Here is a 25,779-nt window from a genome sequence, read left to right as displayed (position 1 = left end):
GAGAGGAGACTTAATAGCTGTCTACAAATATCTAAAGGGCTGTCACATTGTAGAAGGATCAACTTTATTCTCATTTGCACAAGGAAAGACTAGAAGCAATGGGATGAAGCTGAATGGGAGGAGACACAGATTAGATATTAGAAAAAACTTTTTGACAGTTAGAGTGATCAATGAGTGGAACAGGCTGCCACGAGAAGTGGTGAGTTCTCCTTCAATGGAAGTCTTCAAACAGAGGCTGGACAGACATCTAACTGGGATGATTTAGTGAATCCTGCTTTGAGCAGGGGGTTGGACCAGATGGCCCAGGAGGTCCCTTCCAACTCTACGATTCTATGATTCTATGAAATGACAGATCTTTATGAAAGGCAATAGCCACTCCTGCTTTTTTTTTCTCATTATTCGAGAAAAAAATTTGGGGATAATTTTTGTGTTTAAATCTCTGATTATCAATCTCTAGCAGATGAGTCTCTTGAATTAAGACTATATCTGCCTTCGAATTAACTGCCTCTCTCCAGAGAGCAAACCTCTTGAATGGGCTGTTTAGTCCATTTACGTTAAAAGACAAGATTTTTAAATCCATAACAAGCTAAAAGAAAGTTGACATATTGTTATCTGGAGGCTCAAGGTCCCCCATGAGACCCTCAACCTCACCATACAACAAAGATCATATATATTTTCATGTGTGTAAACCCAACATTGCAAAAACAATAGATGACTTTCATTTGTAACACCTGTAAAAAGACACTTAATGATCAACTGATACCTGAACATAAGGAAAAGAAAGGATTACAAAAACTTGAGAAAACTCGAGTCCAACTTCTAAAAAGAAGTGTTACTAAATGAGGTCTACTCAGTTAGTATTTGGGGGTAAAGATTAGGCCATAGACTCGGGCTGTAACCTACCCACGTTCTCATCTTTTCTTTTGGATGGACCAGGTAGTTGGAAGATGATTCGGATGGCGTGAGGAAACGTTCTTATTCTGTATGCTGCTCGGATCCTCCATCTGCGGGAGACCTAAATCTTGAAAAACTCTAACAGAATTATCTAAGTTAGACAAAGCATACGTAACATTGTTCTTTATCACCAACAATTTTGTGGGGAAACCCCATCTGTATAACACTTTATTCTTCCTCAGATGTTCTGTAATGGGAAGGTATTCTCTTCTTCTTTGAAGTGTGGCCTTGGAGAAGTCAGCGAAGATCTTTATATCTTAATATGGCTTTGGGAGTCGAGCTTTTTGTTTGCTGATTCTGAGAACATCCTCTTTAGTTAGGTAATAGTGAAAAAATGCAATCACATCCCGAGGGGCCTTTTCTGGAGCATATTTGGATTTGGGCAATCTGTGAATGCGTTCAATGAGTAAGTTGCCCTTAGGGGCCTCAGGAAGTAGTGTGTGAAGCATCCTTTGGGTATAGGAGTCTAAGTCTCTATCCTTGATATTCTCAAGGATGCCTCTAAATTTAAGGTTATTCCTCCTACTTCTGTCCTCCTGCTCGGTTAGTTTAGCTTTTAAAAAGGCCACCTCCTCCTCTAGTGAATAATGTTCATCGATTAATTGGTTATGGGACACTACCATTTCCTCCATTTTGTTCTCTAGGAAATTCACTCTTTGACCCAGGCTGTCAATGTTATTTTGAAGAGTTGCATTACAGTATATTTATCAAATTGTGTCTGCACATTTTTTGCGAGTAAGCAGATCATGCTTTTAATAAAAAGTTCAGATGCATTATTTTCTGAGGCTTCAACTTGTAACATCGTTTGTAATATATGGTCTGCAGCTGGGCTTTTTGGTGATGAGGAAATAAATTCCTGTATTGGGGAGTCTTGTTGAATTTCTGATGAAGTGCTGCTCATATCGTCTTTTTCTTGTATTGAGTGTGCCCTTTTTTTTACTATGGGGGTGAGTGGCAGGTCTGATATGTTGGAGATATCTGGGCAGGATGAGGATTCTTTTAAAGTACTCATTTCTAAATTTAGAGCAGTCTGCATAGTAGATAAGCGCTGAGATCCTTTGTAGTTAGGAATTTGGCGTAAGTTGCGCAAATTGCGTATCTGCTGAGAAGTCTCACAAGTGTCATGGCCGCTATCGCGAGATTTCAAGCGCTTTTGCTGTGTAGTGCTAATGGAGTCTTTTAAAGCACTCCCTGGGCTCTCTAAAGCGGCGGTTTTTGCAGCGCTGGGGCCAGACTTGCTTCCAGCCTTAAAGGCTGTATGTTTTAGGCGCTGGGATGCTTGCACTGGTTTTACACTCACCGGCCTGGGGCTGCATGGAGAGAGCCGGGCGCCATCTTGGATTTTCAGTGCTGAGGGAGAGCCCTTGTTTTTCTTTAGCTTTTCAGCTGCTTTACTGCGGGAATCCATCCTTTGACCCCAGCGGTATGTTCTAGGGGTATTCCTATGCGATCTGTGTCAATCCTGGCCTCCAACTCGCTTACGTTATCGCTTGGTAGGTTGCCCTGGAACAGGAGCTCAGAGCTGCTGCATCCACTCAGGTCACAGGCTGGCCACGCCCCCCACGTAATCTGCCAACTTTGAAAAAACTGAGTAGAGGGAAAAAGTGCAATTATTTGACTGCTACAGGTATGCACCTTCACAGTCAACATTCGTTACTCTGGGAATCCCACTGCTCTAAAATGCGGACCAGCAGACCTCAAAAACCAACAGCCACCCCATCAATCGCATCTGCTGCTTCTTCCTCCTCTGTTACTGTGCTAAGCATTGTGATGCAGGTCTCCGACCGCAGAACCTCGGCTTCTTTACCTGCTCCAGTCAGGCTGAGTGAGAGCCTGTCAGCTTGCTCACAGCTTTTTCAATCCACATCTCCTCCTGCACTTCCCTCATGGTCCAGCAGTTTGTCCAGTTCACCGTACACCTCCCTCTCTCAGCCAGCCGACGTTACCGCAGTTGTGGTCACGTAAAAGATTGTTTCCTCCTTCACGTGATAAAGCTAAGAGGTTGAACTCCACCATCTCCAATCTGTTGGCCATGGAAATGCTGTCTTTCCGCCTGGTAGATACACATGGTTTCCGAAAGCTGATGGCCATCGCAGTCTCCCAGTACCAGTTGCTCAGCCACCATTACTTTTATTAGAAAGCTGTGCCTGTGCTACACCAGCATGTTGCAGACATCACCCACTCCTTGACGAAATCTATGTCTGCATTTCACCACAGACACTTGGACGAGTAAGCATGACCAAGAGAGTGTTACATCTCACTGACTGGGCACTGGGTGACTCTGGTGGTTGTGGGGGACAGGCAGGGAAGGTGCTGCTCCACAAGTCTTGGAATCCCCACGCCTTGCAGGACAAACCTCTATATTTCACACTTCCTCCAATGCAACTGACTCCTCCTCTACCTCGTCTAGGGCCTTCAACTGCACCCTCAACCTCTGCCTTAATGGGACATGCGTTCCAACAGTGGAGAACGAATCGCCACCACCTCCATACTGCGCAGCTCACAGCAATCAGGTAGTGTTAAAATTGAGATCGCAGTCATACAGCTGAAGAGTTGTGGACAGCTCTCCAGGCTGAGTTTAATCAATGGCTGTCTCCGCTGAATCGGCATCCATGGAAGGCCATGTCCGAAAACAGTGTGAACTTAGTGGATGCCCTATGCCAAGGCAAGCCCACACACGTGCCTTGCATGGTTCATATCCTCAACCTGGTGGCACAGTGTTTTCTCTGACAGTATCCTGGCCTGGGTGAGTTGCTGCAGAAAGCATGGAAGTTGGGTGCTCCCTTCCTCCGTTCACACCCATCAGGTCATCGACTTGCATCAACACAGAAATCTTTGTCCATGCCAGTTAACAAGTTGATATGTGATGTGCTGACACTTTGAAATTCCACTCTGATAACCATCCCCTCTCTGTTGTTCGTGGTTGGCGGAAGTGGGGAAACAAATATCAGTGTTACCCAGCCACCAACACAACATGGGCTTGGACCTCATGGAAGAGCCTGACATATGAGTGCCTTCTTGCTGCACTATCTCCAACATGATCCCCGTATAGTTATGATTCGAAACAGTTGGGACTACTCGGTTGCCACTCTGTTAGATCCACATTATAAGACAAAATTTTGCCAGATGATTCCCGCCCTAGAAAGGGACCCGCGAATGCTGCAGTTTGAAAACATGCATTTAAACAACCTTAAGAGAGGTTTTCCCAATGACAGCAGTGAGGCACACAGTGTGCATCGCAGCTCTAGACTTCCAAACTCCGGCACGTCAAATCGTCAATGCCAAAACATTAGCAGCAGCAGTTGTAGTGTAAGTTGCAGAAGCAATTTCTATGAGTCCTTTGACACTTTGTTTTAGACCAGTTCGTGCACCAGTCCAAATCTGACTTGTGGTGAACAAATGGAAAGGATGGTGCAGGGGTATCTAGAACTGAATATCAATAGCATCAGGGAGGGTTTGGACCCTTTCACATTTTGGTCTTCCAAAATGGATGAGTGGCCTGAACTCACCCCTTACACCTTGGAGGTTTTATCATGCCCGGCATCCAGCATTCTCTCAGAACATGTTTTCAGCGCTGCTGGTGGTGTCCTGACGATAAGCACAGCCGGTTGTCCCCTGAAAGTGTAGCCCGCCTAACTTTCATTAAGATGAACAAGATCCAAGGACTTTGCATCCCAATGGCAGACAGTACAGACTAGGCTATGTTGAAGTTTTTAGTGTGCTGCTTTGATCTTGCGTAATTGCCCTCTGTGATGTCTTTAGTGTGGCTTCTGTGCCTGCTGCAGATGTTAACACAAATTTGTGGAAATATGAACAGTCATGGTTGGTCTCCATCTGCTGGGTTGGCTGTAGTAGAAGTTGTGTTGGTCCCTATTATACTATTTCTACTCTCGTGAAATTGATGCCACTTCAGTGGTGTCAGGCCCTCATTTTTTGAAAATTTTTTTTTTTTTTTTAATTCGTTTATTGAACCTCAGGACACAAATAATGTACAACATACATAATAGCTTATGATAACAAGCATTATACATAGCACACATGTTTCCGTCCAATGTAAAATACAATGCAAAGAGATTGCACACTCTTATAGATAAACAAGGCCAAATGTACATATCCTTCCAAACATACCTAAAGGATAATTGGCTATACATTTTCCAGCATGTGTATCAATCCAATTCCACAAGCCTTGTCGTATCATTCAGAAAATTCCTAAACTACAAACTACCACTACATCAACTAGTATCTCCTATTTCCGCAGCCTGGTCTCCTATATCAAATTATGTCGCATGTGATGTCTCAGCCTTGCAAAGTAAGATGAGAGGAATTCCACCTCTCCCAAATCTTTTCAAATTTGCCCGGGCATCCCCTATTTTGGTATAACGTGCGCTCATATGGAATAATCGAATTTACCAACTCGATCCAAAATCTAAGGGAAGGACATGAACCCCCCATCCACCGCAATGCCAGCACCTTTCCGTGCCATAAACAGCATCTCTCGCAGGAAGACCCCAGTATAGCTATCCCAAATCTCCTCCTCCCATACCCCAGACAAGCAGACCAATGGCTCTAGAGGGACAGGGGTTTGTACCAGGGATGTCAGTAGTGTAGTCACCTATTTCCAGTAATGTAGGATAGTGGGACATTGCCACACCATATGAATAAAATCCGCATCTGGCAAGTGACATCGCAAACATTCTGATGATTGGAGCCGACCCATCCTAAAAAGTTGCATCGGAGTCAAATATCATTGATTAATTATATATAATTGTATCATTCTATTGTTAGTAGATGGTGATACTCCAATCGGAGATTCCAGAATCTCCTCCCACTCCTCTCTTTGCGCATTAGGGATGAGTCTTTCCCACCTCCTCTTAATGGAGCTTATGGTCGATTCTGCCCCTACTGACAGCACGTATGTATACAAAGAGGATATGAGACCCTGGGGACCCTGCGAATTGAGGATTCCTATCAGAGGTAAAGATGAAATAGTACGGCCCACACCCCTACCCCTCATATGTGATTGAAGAGCCGATCTCAGCTGCAAATAACGAAAAAACTGAGATCTCGGAAAATCATGTGTGACCTGTAATTGTTCAAAAGACTTTAAGATCCCTCAGTCATACAAGTCTCCCAGTGAAGAGACGCCACACTGAATCCAAAAAACAGTGGATGGGCGATTCAACAACCCCGGAAAATAGTTATTATTCCACAGGGGCATTGAAGCTATAAAATCTTTAAACCCAATTACGTTCTTGATTTGTCTCCATATTAATCGTGCCAGCCGGAGCATGGGTAGCAGACGTGGGACATTAGTTTTCTCCAACTCAAGGAACACTAACGGGCAATCCGCTTGTGCAGCGTGAAGCAAGTGACTTTCAGAATTGGGGAGGCAATTACCCGGCATCCATTTACTTAAAGCTTTAGCCTGCCCAGTTAAGTAGTATAGGAAAAAATCTGGCAACGTCGCCCCACCTCCCTTCTTTGGTCTTTGTAAAGTGGACAATTTAAGTTTGGGCCTAGTTTTCCCCCATATAAAGGACGTGACCAGGGAATTGAGACTTACAAAAAAGGACCTGGGCACCGGTACCGCACTGTGCTGAAGGGAGTAGCTAAATTTAGGGAGTAGTATTATTATAATCAGGTTAATGCGTCCAGCCACAGATAATGGGAGCCTACTCCAGGGTGCAAATTTAACTTTATTCATTTTTTGAAATTTGAATACTAGTGATTGGGTATTCATCTGCTGGGTTGGGTGTAGTGGAAGATGTGTCGGTCCCTATTACACTATTTCTACTCTCGTGAAATTCATGCCACTTTGGTGGTGTCTGCCACTAATATTTGGAAATATGAACTCTCCTGGTTGGGTGTCCATCTGCTGCATTGGCTGTAGTGTAAGAGATGTCGCTCCTTATTATACTACTTCTACTGTGGTGAAATTGATGCCACTTTGGTGGCGTCTGCCATTAATTTTTGGAAATGTATACACTCCTGGATGAGTGTCCATCTCCTGGGTTGGCTGTAGTGGAAGATGTGTCTGTCTCTATTATACTATTTCTACTCTTGTGAAATTCATGCCACTTTGGTGGTGTCTGCCATTAATATTTGGAAATGTGAACACTCCTGGTTTGGTGTCCATCTGTCGGGTTGGCTGTAGTGTAAGGGGTGTCAGTCCCTGTTATACTATTTCTACTGTGGTGCAATTAATGCCACTTTTCTGGTGTCTGCCAGTATTTTTTTGTACTTAATTTGAAATTCAATTTTAAGCTGTAAATGCTGGCCCAGACCCTGATACCTCATGCATGGCTGCTTGCTGCTGTGCTATTATAAAATTTGTACTGTGGTTGAATTGAGGCCAATTTCCTGGTGTCTGCCCCTATTTTGATGTGTTTTGGCAGCTTTTGGGCCCATTTGAAGGTGTTGTGTATGTGTTTCTTTTTGCCTCCCATTGACTTGAATGGCGTTTGATGAATATTCGATGAATAAATCGGCGAATATTGCAAATTTGGCGATCATAATCCGAACCGAACTTTGAAATATTCAGTCATCTCTTTTGAGGACAAATGGCCTCCATCCTTAAAATTTCTAAGACGGCAGTCCATTACAGCAAGGCCAAGCAGCAGACATTGGGGACAACAATGCTACAGACCGCCAGAGGGCGAAAACGACTCTCCACTGACCAGGATGACCGTCATCTTATTTGAATGTCATTTTGGCTTCAGAAACCGCTGGTGATAACAGCCCATGATTGTGGCCAGTCATGCATTTTTAGTAATGTCCACACTGTAGGAAAGATGTAGTATTACATGCCAGAAATTCTTGGTAGTTGTTTTCCACTCCGCTCTATAAAGGCACTGTCACACTTAGCAATGCACCAGCGATATGACGCAGTCAGGATCGCTGGTGCATCGCTAAGTGGTCGCTAGTGAGCTGCCACACAGGCAGATCTCACCAGCGACATAGCAGGGGTCGGGGGTCGCTACTTACCTGTCAGACGAGGCGATCCTGACGTCCTCCCGCCCGCGTCCACGCGTTGCTCATCGGCACCACAGGAAGCTGACGACGAGAAACGGCCCAGGATGTTCTCGCGCGATCAGCGATTATCAGCGGGGGAGCCGGTCGGAGGTAAGTATCAGACATAGCGATATCACTAGCAATATCGCTATAACGTCACAAAATCAGTGACGTTATAGCGATATTGCTAGCAATATCGCTTAGTGTGACAGGCCCTTAAAAGTTAGTTTTGAGCATTAGACCTTCCCCACTATGGCAGTCATATGTCCTATTAGACCTTATAGTCGGTATTCTTATAGTGAGACAACCCCTTTTATACTGTGTTTCCTTGTGATTTACATGTTTTTCTTCTTCCAAACAGGCAGATAGAATCTGTCCCCGTATCTGATAGAGACAACGCTAGAGACAACGCTATTATCTTGCCATCCTTGTCCCAAATGTCAGGTATGTCCTTGTCTGCAGCACCAACAATGGGAATGTTGACTTCAAGGCTCAAATATATCCACGTGGTTTTTATGTTTTCCATGTTTCATGTATAAATGTTGACTGTGTTATATTGACAACCTGTAATAACACTTCATTACCTATGTCTTGTAGATCACTCTGATATAGACACACATCTGGTCTCAGAGGATGAGGAGGATCGCAAGTCATCTCCAGAGTGTGCACCAAAATCCAGCACAAGTAGATTATGGGGTCATTACTGGGAGCTCCAGGCTGATATATGTGCACAACACCAAATAAAGGACAGGAATACCATAATATCAAATGCAACATCCACCGCCCCATGGTTAGCGGTCATTGTACTTTTGTCCTTAGAAAGTGCTGGTGATAGCAGCCCATGATCGAGGCCAGTCATGCATCTATAGTGCTGCCCCCACACTGTAGGAGAGATGTAGTATTACATACCTGACATAATTGGTAGTTGTTTTCCTCTCTGCTCTATAAAAGTTAGTTTAGAGCATTAAACCTTCTCCACTATGGAAGTCATAAGTCATATTAGGCCTTATAGCATAATTAGTGTTCTTATAGTTTGACAACCCCTTTTATACTGATGCCTTGTGATTTACGTGTTTTTCTTCTTCCAAACAGGCAGAAAGAATCTGTCCCCGTACCTGACAGAGACGACGCTATTAGCATCCTACCATCCTCGTCCTCACTATCATCAGGTATGTTCATGTCTGCAGCACCAACAATGGGAATGTTGACTTCAAGGCTCAAATATTTCCACATGGTTTTTCTGTAATAGGTCTCCTATGTTATTCATGATTCATGGATCACAATTATGTTGCCCATGGGCCCATACTGAATCCCTATTTCACTAATTTTGTACAATTGTTTTCATGGATTCTGTGAGATACGTTGCAGCGTCCAATGACCTACATCATCGTAAGAAGACATTATCTCCTATAATAGAATATTGCTCATCAGTGATGCACCACATGGTGGCACACAGGGCGCTTACTGCTCTATATCAGTGACACATCTAATGCCCCTCAGATGGGATTATGTATATTATATAGGACTTATTCTGTCCTATTATGATATAATACCAGATTATCAGGACTATAGGAGACAGGACTAGAACAATCCTACTATATACAGGAGACAAAGCAGATCCCATTAGGATATGTCATTACTGAGGGGTTTTTTTTTTTTACTTTCTAATCAGAATTTCCAGCTTAGATGGAAAGAATATCAGCAATAAATTTGTTTAAAGAAGAAAAATCAGAAACTAGAGAAAAGGGGAAAAAGAGACTAGGTAAGTGTGAGAATCAGCTCCATGTTGTGTGATGTCAGTAAGAATCATTCGTGGGGAGCAGATGTCATATGTCAGTGATGGGATTATCATATATATGATGGCTGACAATGATCCTGCCCTCTGTGTGATAGTATTCCTCTGCCGTCCGGCCACAGTGACCGCACAGTGATATAATGTCATATGGAGCCCCAATCACTCACATTATATGTACTTCTCTTCTCATAGGTTCCATCTTCCGCCGGATCTCATCATCTTTCCGGCGGGGATTATCCAGGGCAGCGCAAGTATTTGCTTGTTGTTACTGCTGCCCTAGAACCATCTGAAAAACCTAAGCATCCAGCGCCCTGAAGTCCAGCAGATCCACCATCACTGCTGGACCATCCTTGCTGGACCTGTTTAGAAGCGGGACTAACTCCTAGCCGCGGTCTACGGACCAAACATTGGGCATGGGCAGGGCCTTGGGGGCAGATCCCAAGTGCACTCAACCATGTGAAATAGCTTACGCTCAGGAACATTGAGGGCTAGCGCTATCGGATAGCTCTACCCGTTCATTTCCTTTAGGAACAGAGCTATGGGATAGCTCTACCCGTGCACTTTCTTCATGGATAGCGCTATCGAATAGCTCTACCTGAACAGTATTAACGACACAGCTTTTTCATACACAAGGAGAGGTACACCAGGTAGTTATTTTTGCTGTTAGTCTGCACATACGCCAGTCTGGTGCGTGGTTACACCCCATTGCGAGGTCAGTCTGATGCGTGGTTACACCCCATTGCATGGTTCGTAATCTCAGCGCACTCCCGAAGGGCGCGCAATCACTCATTATTAACTAAAATAAAAAAAAAAAACCTTTGGGTTATTGAAATTTTTTTTCACATTTATCAAACTTAGCTATGTATTTTGTTATCTGATAAAATTCAGTACATACAGATACAGGCCGGTGGCCGGTTCATGCAGCCTTATATGTATATCCTTATTTATTGTAAAGGTGGCCGCACCTTATACTAAAAACACTTATTACCTTTTGTGTCCAACATTTTACTTATGGGTTGTAAATGTTTGAGCAGAGTCATCACCTCCTCTTGTAGGAATTGAACTATGGGTTACTTTGTGATGTCTGACATTGTACCTGTAGCCTCTGAATTGTGAAATACCATGCAATAGTTACATTATGATGTTATTATTATTATTATATAAAATACCTAATAGTTTTATATTTATATTTGAGGACATTGATCAATTAAAATGTTTTTAGTCCATTTTTTCTTAATTTTTTTTTCAACGATTCTCCATAGAGAGTTATTATGTGTCAAGGGGCAGTAATAAGGCTATGGATGTGCCCGGCCAGAAATAAGGCTATGGATGTTCCCGATACTCAGGGATCGTTTACTGTGAGCCTTTTGTCTATGGCATTATACCCTCACATAGTCGTCCTAACTAGACCGTTAGACTGGCACCATCATCCCCCTCTAAACTGTGGATAGATTTGCCACTTTACAAAGAAAACATTGCTCACATATCGTCAGCCATGACTTTTGACAACACTACCAAAATATACAACGCAAACGAATGAATAACATGACCATATAAAACGGATAACAACATATTGCACTAAATCTCTTCATTATTACCACTATTTTTTAATGCAATACCTTATATCCAGAATATAGATTAATAACAACATAGGGAGGGAGAGTGGACAACTCTAATGCACCTATTGCTATGAAATGTTCTATGGTGCGAACTGGGCATTCGGGAAATAACAACTAATGCTGGGTGACTATGCCTGGTGCACCTTCCAACCGCATGGCTAGCAAGAATTCAACTGTGACCTCCATTTCTGTTTTGAAATATATTCCCTCATCCACATGTTCCCAGTTATAATGATACTGAATCCCAAATTTGCAGACATTAGAATATACACTGCTCAAAAAAATAAAGGGAACACTTAAACACCACAATATAACGCCAAGTAAATCAAACTTCTGTGAAATTAATCTGTCCACTTAGGAAGCAACACTGTTTGACAATAAATTTCACATGCTGTTGTGCAAATGGAATAGAAAACAGATGGAAATTATTGGCAATTATCAAGACACCCTCAGTAAAGGAGTGGTTCTGCAGGTGGGGACCACAGACCACATCTCAGTGCCAATGCTTTCTGGCTGATGTTTTGGTCACTTTTGAATGTTGGTTTTGTTTTCACACTCGTGGTAGCATGAGACGGACTCTACAAGCCACACAAATGGCTCAGGTAGCGCAGCTCACCCAGGATGGCACATCAATGTGAACTGTGGCAAGGTTTGCTGTGTCTGTCAGCGTAGTGTTCAGAGACTGGAGGTGCTACCCGGAGACAGACCAGTACACTAGGAGATGTGGAGAGGGCCGGGCAAGGTACGTGTGTGAGCTAACCTTGCCTTAGAGCCGCCACCAGGTTCCGGCCATTGTTACACACGACGATGCCTGGCTGTAGGTTCAGCGGTATCAGCCAAATATCTGACTGCTCCTTCAGCACTGTCCACAACTCTTCTGCATTGTGTGGTTTGTCATCTATGCAGATTAGCTTCAGCACAGCCTGTTGCCGCTTGGCTGAGGCAGTGCTGCAGTGCTTCCAGCTTCTGACTGATGTGTTCATTTCAGAGATGGAGGCTGAAGAGCAGAAGGAGGAGGAGGTGCAGGAGCAGGAGACTGTGGGAGCAACCCTGACTGACGTAGGGCCAGCAATCCTCGGCGTGGGAAGGAGGTGTTCCATCCCAAGGTCCGACAGGGTGCCGGCTTCTACTATATTAACCCAGTGTGCCGTCAGTGAGATGTACCGTCCCTGCCCACTGGCACTTGTCCACGTGTCCGTGATTGGGTGGACTTTACCAGTAACAGCATTGTTGAGGGCACGGGTAATGTTGTGGGACACATGCTGGTGTAAGGCCGGTATGGCACAACGGGAGAAATAGTGGCGACTGAGGACCGAGTACCTTGGGACAGCCGCTGCCATTAAGTTGCGGAAAGCTTCCATCTAAAAGGCAACATTTTGAGCACAAGCAGACGAGAGATGTGCGAATTAAGTACTGTGGCCTGTGGTGCATTGGCTGGGTATTTCCGCTTGCGTTCAATGAATGGGTTATAGACAACTGAAGGCTGGGCTGGGACAAGGACATGGACAGGCTTGATGACGGTGCTGCTTGACTGTGGGCAAGAACAGGTGCAGGGCTCGAGGCATCTTCACAGGCAAGTGGAACTGGGGATTGGCATGTATGCAAAACAGTGAAAGAAGAAGTGTTGTCACCTGCAGACAGTGTTCCTGGAGACTGTGGATCTGCCCACAAAGTCGGGTGCTTTGCTACCATGTGCTTAATCATGCTAGTAGTGGTCAGGCTAGTAGTTTTACTACCCCTGCTGATGCGGGCATGGCAATTGCTGCAAATGGCCTGTTTGGGGTTATCGGCAGAGCCCTTAAAAAATAACCGGATTCTGGAAGATCTAACACTTTGAATGGCAACTTCCGGCCTGTTGGTGTGACGGGGAACGGATGCACGCCTTCTGTCTGTGGCCACCACACTGCATCTTCCTGCCTGTTGGGGTGATATGCCTCCTTCCCCATGTGTGCTGCCTTGCTCGCTCTGCATGTCCTCCTGCCAGGTTGGGTCAGTCACTATGTCATCCACCACCTCGTCTTCCACATCCGCACCCTGCTCCTCCTCCTGAGTTTCTGGCAATTGTGTTTCATCATCCACCTCAGGTGACCGTGGCTGCTCAAAGATTTGTGAATTGCTACATGGAATATCATCTTGCCCCGCTTCAAGTGGAGCGGGCTAGAGGCACGAATCTACAAATGGATGACTGAACAGCTCTTCTGAGTGTCCGAGTGTGGCATCAGTTGTCTCAGGGCACTCGGCATGGTGGGAGGAAGGAGGAGCAGGGTGAGTAATATCCAGTCCACACTCATGGCTACTCAGACTTAACTGTGTGGAAGACATGGTGGTGTTGGTGGCTAAGTGACTTGAAGCATTATCCGCTATCCAACCAACAACCGTTTCACACTGCTCTGGCTTCAATAGTGTTGTGGTGCGGTCCCCTAGAAACTGAGACAGGAATTTCGATCGCGAAGATGTGGGTCTTTGCTTTGGCCCACTGTAAGCTTTGCCACGGCCTCGTCCTCTGCATGCACCATTAGCATCATGTCCTCTTCCCCGTCCCTTGCCTTGCCCATTTTAAATTGAGTAATGAAAGAGGTAAAAAGCTGCCTACAAATGGATGTCTTTAGAGAACAATTGGATGTGGTAAGTACTGTAGGCCTGGAAAGTTAAGATTTTTCCACCACAGATACACCAGGCCTCTGCCTGAGATAACAGACTGTATTCCTTATTCATCTTTTTTTTGGATACAAAAGACTGCTGGATATAACAACAGTGACAGGCAGGCGAAAAATCAAACAGCCATAAACTGCCCAAAGTTTGAGCACGCACAGATAGTAGCTGGCACGGAGAGACCACTACAATGAATGTGTGGCCTTTTTTATTTTCTGGGCTAAATTCTCGTGTATTTAAAGCAAAGTGACAGGCAGCCCCTAAAAATAAAACAGCCGTAAACTGGCAAGAGTTTGAGCACACAGATATGAGCTGGCACGCAGGTATCACTACAATGTTTGTGTGGCTTTTTTATTTTGTGGGCTAAATTCTCGTGTATTTAAAGGAAACCAGTCACCCCCCCAGAAGTTTTTAAGTAAAAGAGCCACCTTGTGCAGCACTAATACTGCATTCTGTCTAGGTGGCTCTTTTACTTAGCGTCCCTTCCACCGCAGAAATAATCGTTTTTAAAATTGTTCAAAAATACCTGATTTTTGACAGGGGGGCAGGTCTTTCCCCCTCTGACAGACGTCTCGGATCCATCAGTCATTTTACATTTGGCGCCGCCTCCTCAGTGTTCTTTTGAAATGCTGGCGCCTGCGCTGTACTATAGTTTCGTGGGCATGCGCAGTTAGCGCTGCCCGACGTGCCCATGCTCTCAGATCACATCCTGGCCTTCATATCGCACGGCCATAGATCCCGCCCCGCAGTCGCTTATGATTTAGTCACACTGCGGGGCTGGGAATCTTGGGCATGCGCAGTAGTTCTCTGCAGCTCTCATGCCCAAGATTCCCAGTCTGTCAGAGGGGGAAACATGCAAAACAGAAGCCGCGGAGACACCATCACGTGTTTCTCAACGCAAGCCTTGCGTTGAGAAACACGTGATGGTGTCTCCGCGGCTTCTGTTTTGCATGTTTTACATATTTCCCATAAGGGATGGGGGCAGTGCTCTAGAATCACTGCGTTGAGAAACACGTGATGGTGTCTCCGCAGTGTCGGATGTTGATCTCCATGAGTTCATTCATCCTCCTTTTCATTGTCAGAGGGGGAAAGACCTGCCCCCTGTGAAAATTCAGGTATTTTTGAACAATTTTAAAAACTATTATTTCTGCGGTGGAAGGGACGCTAAGTAAATTAGCCACCTTGACAGAATGCAGCATTAGTGCTGCACAAGGTGGCTCTTACTTAAAAATGCCTGGGGGGGCGACAGTTTCCATTTAAGTAAATTTCAGATCTCTCTTGCAGGTCTTTGACCTGGTGGATACCTGGAAGGTACAAGACTTCTTTTAGGGTGCTTTTATATTGCGCTTAGGGACACGCTCTGTGGTCCCATCGGGGCATAGGTCCTAACCCCCCGCAAATTGGGATTTGGACGTATGAGCTGGCAGAGCGAATGTGCACTCTGACATGGACCATTTGCGTGAGTGTACACCTACTGGAGGCGAACACTCATGCCTAGTAGACTGCATCTGGGTGTCCGCCTCCAGCGTACATGCCAGAAAATGATGCATGCTAGAAAGCAAGTTTTCTCTGCCTGCACCATTACAGTCTGTGGCTTCGTTGGCACATACATCCAAATCCAGTTTTGAGGGGTGGGTGGTTCGAACATATGCCCGAGGTGTCCCTAAATGATTCATTCTGCAGGATCAATCATACATTTACCTCTAAATCTTATCTCCCATTGAAAACCTCTCTAAATATTGGTTGTTGCTCTTGGTCTGATCATAGTCATTCTTATCTGCCATTCACTAATCCCAAGCAAAACACAAAAGAATTGCTGCTTGAATGATTCTTTTTTTACTTCTTCAGACACTTTCACACAAATTCAGGCTGAATTACAATATTATCTTGATTTAAATTTTTCCTCTGTCTCTCCACTACTCAGGTTACCCTCTGGGATGTCCACAGTGACTTTTGAATATTTTCAAACCTAACTGCAAATTTAGGTGCCTAAAGGGCCTGTCACACTAAGAGATATCGCTAGCAATATCGCTATAACTTGTGACGTTATAGCGATATTGCTAGCGATATCGCTGTGTCTGATACTTACCTACGACCGGCTCCCCCGCTGGTTATCGCTGATCGCGCGAGAACGTCCAGGACTGTTTCTCGTCGTCAGCTTCCTGCGGCGCTTCCTGCTGTGACGACGAGCGACGCGTGGAGCCGGGCGGGAGGACGCAGGATCGCCCCATCTGACAGGTAAGTAGCGACCCCTGTCCCCAGCGATGTCGCTGGTGAGATCTGCCTGTGTGGCAGCTCACTAGCGACCACTTAGCGATGTACCAGCGATCCTGACCGCGTGATATCGCTTGTCGGGATCGCTGGTACTTCGCTAAGTGTGACAGTACCTTTAGAGGAGACTTGGAAAATAGACCCCGCTATTGTAAATGAATCTCAAATTATGCTGAAGTTGTATTGAAAAAGACAGTCTACCCAACCAAATATTATACATTAATCTACTGTAAACAAGTACATTTTCCAAACTTCATTCAAGGTTCTTAGGTATAGTTTTGATCAAAATGTACAAGCCCTCTGCTATGTCATCGTGAACCTCTTTGAGGATATTTAACCCATTAGGTGACGTGTAGAGGCAGCAACCATTCATGCCATGATACTGCACCAGCATGGAGATCGACTAAAGTAACCCACAGCCCCACCGCTGCTGGGCAAAGCCCACAAACCTATGGTCCACACCACCCCCCAGAGACTGTCTCACAGCAACAATAACCAACACACAGCACTAAGTTATGAAAGAGCGGACTTAAATAATTATAGTTAACAGACCAAATGGATAAAACTGACTTGTTGATGTAAAAGAAAATTCTGTGCTTGGGATAAAAAAAATCTGGTTCACTCTTAGCCCATAAACTCGCTATGTGGTCGCTGGTGAGATGCCAAACAGTCAGCTCTTCCCAACGACGCAGCAACGAAACGGCGAACCGTAGCGACCTTTCGAACGATGTCATTGGTCGTTGGGACCCTGTCACATAGCAGCTACTCTGACGATTCAGACCTCGAATCAACGCAAATCCACGCCTATGTGTCTCGCTTCTGAGTCGCTAACGAGGTCGTTGGTAAGGTGTCAAATATACCGATGCATGCTACCCAGCGGGACCTCAATAATCCAAAAAATGTCCAGCTGATTCCAACTCGACCAGCGATCTCACAGCAGGGGCCTGGTTGCTGCTACCTGGCAAACGTAGCGAGATCGCTGCTGAGGTCGCTGTTGCCTCACAAAACTTGTGACTCAGCAGCGATCTCGCTAGCGATCTCGCTTAGTGTGACGGAGGCTTAAGCCTAAAAATATAGAGCACTTCTTTCTGTCTTAACTAGTGTCACTTTACGCCAAGTCTAATAGCTTTTCTCCTAATCACGCCAACTCTCTCGCAGATAGTCTCTCCCTCCCAAAGACAACAATCAAACATAAGTCTTAAAGGCCCCATCTCACATAGCGAGATTGCTGAAGCGTCACTGATTTTTTGACGCAACAGCGAACTCGCCAGCGATCTCGCTACGTGTGACACGTAGCAGTGACCAGGCCCCGGCTGCGATGTCGCTGATCGTGCTCGAAAGTCCTGGGCCATTTTTTGATCGCTGATGTCCCGCTGGCCAGCATGCACCGCTGTGTTTGACACCGACGAGCGACCTCGTTAGCGACTCAGAAATCATGGACGCAGGCGGGAGTCGTCAGAATCGCTGCTGTGTAACAAGGTCCCAACGACCGCTGAGGTCATTATAAGGATCGCTGGATTGTTGCTGCGTCATTGGGTAAGTCTACCTGTTTGACGGCCATGTAGCGAACATGTAGCGACGCACCAGCGATCCTTACCTGGTCGTATCGTTGTCGGGATCGCTGGTGCGTTGCTATGTGAAACGGGACCCTTACAGAAGAAGACATGCTTCTAATGGAAGTTGCCTGGGCTATTATTTCTCGCAAAATGTCAACAACTCCACAACTGAAAGGCTTTTGCATATGCTATTCAAAAAAAATCTGATATTTTGCCTTCTCACATCGCCAACTTGTATAAAGTTACAAGATCAGGCTCCCAAAGCCTTACATCATCTCTATTAGCTACATAGTTATGGACATGAAGAGGTTTCTTGTTGGGTTTAGGAATAACAACTACAGTCCAATTTTCTTCCTTAATATAGATATAAAGCTTCTAGCTAAAATCTTAAGGGCATGTCACACTAAGAGATATCGCTAGCAATATCGCTATAACTAGTGACGTTATAGCGATATTGCTAGCGATATCGCTATGTCTGATACTTACCTCCGACCGGCTCCCCCGCTGGTTATCGCTGATCGCGCGAGAACGTTCAGGACCGTTCCTCGTCGTCAGCTTCCTGTGGCGCTTCCTGCTGTGAAGACGAGCGACGCGTGGAGCCGGGCGGGAGGACGCAGGATCGCCTGGTGTGACAGGTAAGTAGCGACCCCCGTCCCCAGCGATGTCGCTAGTGAGATCTGCCTGTGTGGCAGCTCACTAGCGACCACTTAGCGATGCACCAGCGATCCTGACCGCGTCATATCGCTGGTCGGGATCGCTGGTACATCGCTAAGTGTGACAGCACCTTTAGTTCAAGTTCTTTATCTTAACTGATTCAAAAACATTTATCAGGCTTCATTCCCATTAATCAGGCTAGTGTTAATATGAAGGGCAGTTCATCCAGCGCTAGCCTACATAAAATTCATTGCATCTCATTCTTTTGCTTTTCATTTAATTTTTTAGCAGTTTTGCTCTGGCCAAGTTGGAAATAAAAAATAAAAAAAAAACACTTCCTGGGCTGAATTTCATCCCTTTATAATTCTTTTATGGCAGAAATGCAATATTCTGGCTACACTACTGATTGATTTGTGGCATAATTCCTTTAACCCATTCAAACCCCCAAGACCGTTTCCACCTTTCTGGTCAGGCAAAATATTACAATTCTGACCAATGTCACTTTATGTGGTAATAACTCTGGAACGCTTCAACGGATCCCACTAAGACTTTTTTTCATGACATATTGTACATCATGATAGTGGTAAAATTTGTTGGATGTCAGTGACAAATACAATTAGTACAGTGCAAATTACTGCACATGTATTTAGTAAAAAATTATTTTTCAGAAAAACATGGTGTGGGCTCCCGTGCAATTTTCGTAACCAGCAGAGGGAAAGCCGACGACTGGGGCCAGATGTTTATAGCCTGGGAAGGGGGCAATACCCATGGAGCTTCCCAGGCTATTAATATTAGCTCAAGAAGTGAACTTATATTTCCTTAAAATTAGACTTTAATAATCCAATATTAAAAATCACCTACCCAATGAAGAAAATGGTAAAATACCAATACACAATAGCGATATCAGAGATGCCGGATGCATGATGAATGAAGCATTTCTGGGGCGGCTGAGAGCTGATGTTTTTAACCAGGGGGGCCAGTATCCATGGTCCCTTCCTAGGCTATTAATATCAGCCTGCAGCTTTCTGCATAGCCTTTGCTGGTTATTATAGGGGGACCCCACGTCATTTTCTTGGGGGGTCCCCCATTTTAATAGCCCTTAAAGGCTAAGTATACAATTGTGAGCTGATATTAATAGCCTGGGAAGCTCCATGGGTATTACCCCCTTCCCAGGCTATAAACATCTGCCCCCAGTCGTCAGCTTTCCGTCTGTTGGTTATGAAAATTGCGCGGGAGCTCACGCCATTTTTTTCCAAAAAATAATCTTATTAAATAAACACATACAGTAATTTGCACACACACTGTACTAATTGTATTTTTCACTGACATCTATATATCTATCTATTCTATTTGTATTTACTGTATGTAATCCATTTCATCTATCCTGTCGGCTCCTGCAGTGATTTTACAGAACACAGCAGATGAATTATCGACTTTTCTTCTATCTCTCTATGCCATATAAATACACATATTATGTATACATCTATTCTATGTGTATATATCTATTCTAATTTGTCACACTATTATTATAATGTACACAACAGATGATTTGCCGGCTTTTCTTGTATCTATGCAATATAAATACATATATATATTTGTGTGTGTCACTGACATCTATATATCTATGTATTCTATATGCTATATGTTATACTGTACGCAACAGATGATTTGCCGGCTTTTCTTGTATCTATGCAATATAAATACATATATATATATATATATTTGTGTGTGTCACTGACATCTATGTATTCTATATGCATATATCTATTCTATTCTAACCGGTCTGTGATTTTTCCGTACACCGCAGATGAATTGCCAGCTTTTCAAAGGACACCGGTGTGTAAACATCGTACAGCACTCGCATGGTCTGTGTGGTGTCCAATTTTTTCTCGCATCCATAGGCTTGCATTGGCGAGACTCGACCGACATACGCATAAAATTACAGCATACTGTGATTTTACATGCCCGCAGAATACGCCCGAGAAAAAATACGTTGATGTGAGCAGCGCCATAGATTAACACTGGTCCGAGTGCTATGCAATGTTTTCTCGCATACCACCCCTTCGTATTAAACGGTAGTGTGACTCCGGCCTTAGGCTGGGCTCTCATTACGTTTAGACAGTCCGTTAGACGGACTGCAATACACCGCGGCATAATGCGGTGTAACACAGTCCGTTAACGCTGCCATTGCCCTCCACTGTCTGGCGCATCACGACCCATGCCGTAAAGTGGCACGCGTTCGCGATGTGCCCTCATTCAGTGATGGAGCCTCGGATGCGGGCTGCAGCATCTGAGGCTCCGTCACCGCTAGTGCAGATGACACATCTGCGCTAGCAGGTATAGCATAACGCGATCGCATTATGCTAAACCGTTTAACTAGCCCATCAACACTATGCGTTGAACGGGCTGGTTAAACGCAATGTGAACCTGGCCTTATAGTAATGATGAATGTACTATAGCACAGGACCTTTAACCTCATCTCAATGAATCACACCAGCGCTGTACAATGAGCTCAGTGGCCCAATAATCCATTTGAGGAAGATTTATCAAGATAATTTGTACTAAAAAAAGGTGGATGGCTTAACATGCAACACAATGTTCCAGAATTGTGGCGCAGATTTCTGGCATAAAGTAAGTCAACTATAATAGGTGGTAAACAGATTAGATCTTTATCAAAGCCAAAAAAATTGAGCTAGAGCATATGTTGGTGCAAGTGCAATGCATAAGTGCGCATTCACACTGTGGTAATTTAAGAAACAGAACCCAAGATAAAAACAAAATGAGCAAATACCCTGTAGTAGGTAAAAAAAAAAAAAGTACATATAAATAATATAGGGTACTTAGTCAACAAAAAAAAGTAAAAGCCATCCCTTCACGACAGTTTGTGCCCCAAGGAGGACGGTACCTAATAGTTCAACGCATTGTGTCCGAAGACGCAAAAAAAGTTGAGGGAAGAGTAGGAGCTGGGTACAAGGCTGTTCAGACACCTGTCTGTGGAAATCTATATAAACAAAATGAACAGCCCCGCCCAAAAAAGGGGGAGCCATGCCTCTTGTTTTTACAAAAAATTAAAAAAATTAAATCAACAAAATTGAGCCAGAGGATATATTGGTATAAGTTGTTTTTTGTACTTTGTACAAACAAGAGGCGTGGATCCCCTTTTTAGGGCTGTTCAATTTGTTTAAATAGATTTCCATAGGCAGGTGTCTGAACAATCTGGACCCAGGTCCTACTCTGCCCTTATCTAATTTTTAAGTCTGCTGACACATAGTGAGGTGAATTACAATAGCCAGGTACCATCCCGATTGTGTACACCTTGTCATGGTGGGATGGCTTTTATGCTTTTTAATCAAAACAATGTTAATTAAGTCCCCTATGTTATTTGCATGTACTAATACTTATATGCTTACCACAGGGTATTTAAGATAAGATAATCCTTTAATCATCCCACCATGGGGAAATTCAGAGCATTACAGCAGCAAGGCAGGAATAAGTACAGATACAGATGCATAAAGGCATTACATTGACAGTAGGTAGGTACATATACAAAAAAAAAAAAAAAAAAGATATAACCGGACTATCACAACTTGGGATCTATCAGTTCACTGTTTGGGTCGTTCTCAAGTTTTGGACAGTGCTTGTTATACAGCCTAACTGCAGCAGGAAGGAAGGACTTTCGATAGCGCTCCCTCTCACATTTAGGATGAAGTAGCCAGTCACTGACAGTACTGCACATCTTTGTCACGGTCTCATGCATGGGATGGGAATCATTCTGCACTATGTAGCTCACCTTGGCCAGTATCCTCCTGTCACCTACTTCCTGATCTGGATCAAGGGGGTATCCCAGGACAGAGCTGGCCCTTCTAATCAGTTTGTCCAGCCTATTCCTGTCCCTGGTTGATATGCCACTACCCCAGCACGCCACACCAAAGAAGATGACTGATGCCACAACAGAGTTGAAGAAGGATGCAAGGAGTGCCCCCCTAACTCCGAAGGCTCTCAGCCTTCTGAGCAGATAAAGCCTACTGTGGCCCTTCCTGTACACTGCATCCAAGTGATGGGCCCAGTCAAGCTTATTATTGAGGATCACACCAAGGTACTTCTAAGTGTCGACTATCTCAATGTCATTTCCCTGAATGTTCACCACTACTGGTGGATTTTTTCCCTTGCGAAAGTCCACCACCAATTCCTTGGTCTTCCTGGAATTAATCCTAAGGTGGTTCCTCTGACACCACTCCACAAAAGCTTGGTTAGTATCTCTGTACTCTCTTTCATCTTCTCCTGTGATGAGGCCTACTATAGCAGAGTCATCAGAATACTTCTGCAAGTAGCAGCTAGATGAGTTGCACTTAAAATCCGCAGTGTACAGTGTTAAGAGAAAAGGGGCAAGAACTGTACCTTGAGGTGCCCCTGTATTGCAGATCACCGTGTCTGACACACTGTCCCGAACCTTTACAAACTGAGGTCGGTTCGTGAGGTAGTTAAGGATCCAGGTGGAGAGTTGGAGGTCCACGCCAACAAGGCCCAGCTTGTCTCTCAGTAGACCTGGCTGTATGGTATTAAAAGCACTAGAGAAATCGAAGAACATTATTCTCACAGTGTTCCCAGGTTTCTCCAGGTGAGAGAGAGTCCTATCTAGAAGGTGGATAATGGCATCATCCACACCAATGCCCGGCCTGTAGGCAAACTGAAGAGGGTCCATATCCGAGCTCACTAGAGGATGGAGACGTGTGAGAACCAATCTCTCTAGTACCTTCATCAGATGTGATGTCAATGCTACAGGTCTATAGTCATTAAGGTCTTTCGGATAAGGTTTTTTTGGAACTGGTACCACACACGATAATTTCCATAGTTGTGGTACTATACCTATTCTCAGGCTCATATTGAACAGAATGGTATGCAGGGGCAGGAGCAGCCAGTGTGTGATTAAATCTGTTAAAGAATAGATTAAGTTCATTAAGCCCCTCTTTATCTACAACCATCCTGGAGACAGTCTGTCTATGCCCAGATATAGACTTTAGACCATCCCAGACTGATTGTCAAAATTTGACAAATTTACCAAACAGGATGAACCACTGCGATAAATTGGGCACATTTTAAAATGGTCTTGTCTAAAGATGCATTTTTACTGCACAAATATAGTCAACAAGTGTCTCTGGAATTGATGCTGTTTGAAGGCAAAAGGTCGGTCACCCCAAATATTGATTTGATTTAGATTTCCCTTTTGTTCATTCACTTGATAATAGTTTACTTTTAACACTCTTATTCTTGAAAGCTCCTTTCTTTGCAGCATTTTTTCCACACCTACCTGAAACTTAATATACACGTGTAAAGTTTTCAGCCCGGAGGATAATTGCCAGAGGAGACGGTTTCCTAGAGTGACACAAATATTCACAGCGTTAACTTGCTTTATGATGGTCTTAGACATCCATTTCCAGTCAACCGGCTCAACACTAAAATTTCAAGGAATTGACTTCTATTTCTAGCAGAGTCTTTTTAAAGGAAAAGTAACTTCAGAAAATACCATTAAAATCTCATTTATATTCCAAATCATAATGTTCCTATGTGATTATCCTCAGAATTAAGCCTTTTCACACTTTTGCGCCGACAATGAGCAGAGACAGGTTCAGAAAACAATCTGCTAAACTTTGCTATACAGATTGGGAAACAAGGGGCAGAGTCATCTCATTATTAGAGGGTGAGTAATCTAAAACACAGGTTTATCAGTCTCCGGGATGGTTTAAAAAACACAAAAAACTTTAAAGATCAAACAAATTCTTTGAGAAACATGAGACACATCCTAGATTCTAGTAAAACACAGAAGATACATAGGTATGTGGTATCTACCTAGTTCCACAGCTCACCTCGGTCACGTACCTCGTATCTGTACATGGGTGGTCACACAGGAACTCACGGCTTTCTATAAGTATGAAGTTATAGGATTTCCACTGAAACAAAAAAACAAACTGGGGAAACAAAGAAGATGACAACACGTTACAATGAAGTGACGATCTCAGTGCAGAGTAATACAATCATAAAGTGATTGTTGTGGGTTTTAAACAACTTGCCATCAATTACAGTACATTTTTTGTCATGCCACAAAATCAGTAGCAAATCTGTAGACTTATGGCCGCTATGCCTCTGATGAGGCTCACACAGTTACAACCATCTAGGATCACATCGGTGTTAGACCTCGTTCACACACCTTGTATTACAGTCTCCACATGGAAAAAGCACATTATCTATATACATAAAGCGCCAATTGGAATCTGATGTAGGTAAATAGTCCAGGAAAAGTTTTTTAATCATTTTATTTGTCTTAAAATATTTTTTATTCAAGTAAATACACAAGTCAACACTTATATATATATATATATATATATAAAACAAAATCAAATCTCGCTCTTGAGCTACAGAATGCTAAGATTAAAATGAAGATTACACATTCATGTATGTTATATATATTTCCTTAGTAACCAGCGCTCCACAAAACAAGGGAAGCAGTTAAGGCCCCGTCACACTAAACGATGTCCCAGCGATCCCACCAACCATCCGACATGATGGGATTGCTGGGACATCGTTAGACAGCCCCAGTGATCAAGACCAGCGACGCTGGACGCTGGTTTCTAATGTAAACGTCGGGTATCCAGGAGCCGCACGACTCCTGGATACCCGACGCTTACCTTGGAAACCAGCATGTACGCTCCCATAGACGTACCACGGAGCGTAGGATACGGATGAGAAATATACGCCTGGTGCGAGTGACCCCATAGAGAATCATTTGTCCGTGTCTAATGTGTGCTTTTAGCGCCTCTCACTCGGCCGTATTCCTCGCCAGTGTGACCCCGGCCTTAAATGAAAAAACACAAAAGAGAATGAAGCAAAAAGTAAAACATTGATCATTTCACACAAAACTCCAAAAATGGGCCAGACAAAAGTATTGGCACCCTCAGCCTAATACTTGGCTGCACAACCTTTAGCCAAAATAACTGCGACCAACCACTTCCGGTAACCATCAATGAGTTTCTTACAATGCTCTGCTAGAATTTTAGACCATTCTTCTTTGGCAAACTGCTCCAGATCCCTGATATTTGAAGGGTGCCTTCTCCAAACTGCCATTTTTAGATCTCTCCACAGGTGTTCTATGGGATTCAGGTCTGGACTCAATGCTGGCCACCTTAGAAGTCTCCTCCAGTGCTTTCTCTCAAACCATTTTCTAGTGCTTTTTGAAGTGTGTTTTGGGTCATTGTCCTACTGGAAGACCCAT

Source organism: Dendrobates tinctorius, unplaced genomic scaffold, assembly GCF_039654945.1.
Source record: "Dendrobates tinctorius isolate UK_male_01 unplaced genomic scaffold, ASM3965494v1 ptg000107l, whole genome shotgun sequence".
In the NCBI taxonomy this organism is placed as follows: Eukaryota; Metazoa; Chordata; class Amphibia; order Anura; family Dendrobatidae; genus Dendrobates; species Dendrobates tinctorius.
This window is presented reverse-complemented; position numbering follows the sequence as displayed.